Source organism: Aplysia californica, unplaced genomic scaffold (assembly GCF_000002075.1).
Source record: "Aplysia californica isolate F4 #8 unplaced genomic scaffold, AplCal3.0 scaffold00115, whole genome shotgun sequence".
NCBI classification, from domain to species: domain Eukaryota; kingdom Metazoa; phylum Mollusca; class Gastropoda; order Aplysiida; family Aplysiidae; genus Aplysia; species Aplysia californica.
The window spans coordinates 1,153,419-1,154,509 of record NW_004797385.1 but is presented as its reverse complement, the minus strand read 5'-3'; positions in this window follow the sequence as shown (position 1 = coordinate 1,154,509).

Here is a 1,091-nt window from a genome sequence, read left to right as displayed (position 1 = left end):
CCCACCAAGCCAGGCCATCCAGCTTGCTGGAGACAGAAAGCTCTTTCTCCCTTCGACGCCGTAGACGGTACAAATAAAAAAAAAAGAAAGGAGAAATTAAAGAACATGTAAGTAAGTAAGAAAATGAAAGCTATTTAGATCACAGTCTTGATATCTTGCTTCTTCACATTTCTATCTGCTTGAACCAACGCAGTGATATCTAGCCTGGATGAAAATCACTGATGGCACAAATCTCGGGGAGAACGTCAGATCGGCTTTGGTATTTTGACGTAAATTTGCACAGGGTTGATATTATGCATTTACTCATGCAGCGATGGGCAAAATGTGTAACTTGTCATAGTGACTAAGTAAAGACATTTTGGGGAAATATTTTAGCCATCATTTAAGCGTATAATTTATATCTCAATCAAGACAAAACTTATCATTTTAAAGTTATTTTCTTGTTACTTCTGTGACAGCCCTCATATCTCCATCTTTAGTTTTCTTTAAACGGTAAATAGATATTTAAAAAGTGATACCGGAATAAATACAAGACCTTAATGACATCTAATCGGCCTGCGATTTCCCCTGATATCTGAAGAAGGCCTAATGAATCCTGCCCTCCAGCCTCAGTGCAATCACGGTGTTCTCAAATATCACGGGAAGAATTAAATCAATTACAAAATGAGTCTTGATTACAAGACATGTGTTTTTTGTCGTTCTTGTTGCTTGGTTGCTGCTTTACCGTATCATTTCTATCATAAAATCTTTCCCCACCCCCCTTTTTTGTTTGTTTTGTTCTTTTTTGGTTCGCTCGTTCGTGGTTTTTTTGTTGTTGTTGATTTTGTTTGTTTGTTTCTTTAAATGTTTTTGTTGTTTGTTTTTTTTGGTTATTCAATTTCTTTGACGAAAAATAAGAAACGATAAAAAGCAAAATAGGAGAAATGAGAGTGAATCTAAAGAGTATGGAACCATAAGAAATGTACTCGCCTAATGATGGTGTTAGCAATACCTCTCCTCTATACATTACAAACTCAAGAACTCTCTCTCTCTATCTCTGTCTCCTCCTTCTCTGTCTCTCTCTGTTTCTCTCTCTCTCTCTCTCTCTCTCT